The following is an 890-nucleotide window of genomic DNA, read 5'->3' as shown; positions in this document are numbered from 1 at the left end:
TCAGCTTCTGTGTATAGGTAGGGAGTAGGTGGACGAGGCAGTGGTCAGATAGGCCGAGTGCAGCACGCGGGATAGACCGGAAGGCAGACTTGAGGGTAGTGTAGCAGTGATCAAGGGTGCGCCCTTCTCTAGTGGGACACGTGACTTGTTGTTTGTACTTAGGTAGCTACTTGCTGAGGTTAGTTCTGTTGAAGTCACCCAGTACTATAAGCAGAGAGTCTGGGTGTTTTTGTTCTATGTCGGATATACATATGGCAAGGTGGTGCAGGGCTTCGTTCGCGCAGGCGAGGGGGGGGGGTGTACACTCCCACAAGGACAATTGAGGCAAATTCCCGGGGGGGAATAGAAGGGGTTGCAGTTGATACTCAGCATCTCCAGGTGAGGGCTGCATGATTTGCCTATGATCGTGACATTGGTGCACCATCCGTCGTTGATGTAGAAGCAGATGCCACCACCCTTCGTTTTTCCTGAGAGAACCTTGGAGCGATTGGCCCTGAAGAGACTGAAGCCCGGCAGAGACATCGGGTTGTCCGCAATATGGTCGTCCAGCCACGTCTCCGTAAAGCAGAGGATAGATGACCCTGTAATGCCTGACCCTGCGCTGCCCAGAAGGAGGGACAATTCGTCGAACTTGTTTGCCAGTGAGCGCACATTCGAAAGCAGGATCGCGGGTAGTGCAGACCGGTGCCCTCGCCGCCGCCACCTCACTAGGGCGCCTGCGCGACAGCCTCTCCTCTGAGTCCAGGTCCTTCTACTAGGGCCGACATGAGGGCCTCCGTCATTCTCTTTCCGGGGCCGGTGATCCATCCGCCAGTCGCCACCTGGGCTGCGGGGGGGCGCGGCTGCTCGGTCATCCACTTCGGTGTCCACAACGTCTGCATCCTTGCCAC

The sequence above is a fragment of the Pseudophryne corroboree genome, chromosome 4 (genome assembly GCF_028390025.1).
Source record: "Pseudophryne corroboree isolate aPseCor3 chromosome 4, aPseCor3.hap2, whole genome shotgun sequence".
In the NCBI taxonomy this organism is placed as follows: Eukaryota; Metazoa; Chordata; class Amphibia; order Anura; family Myobatrachidae; genus Pseudophryne; species Pseudophryne corroboree.
Note: the sequence above shows the minus strand (reverse complement) of the source record.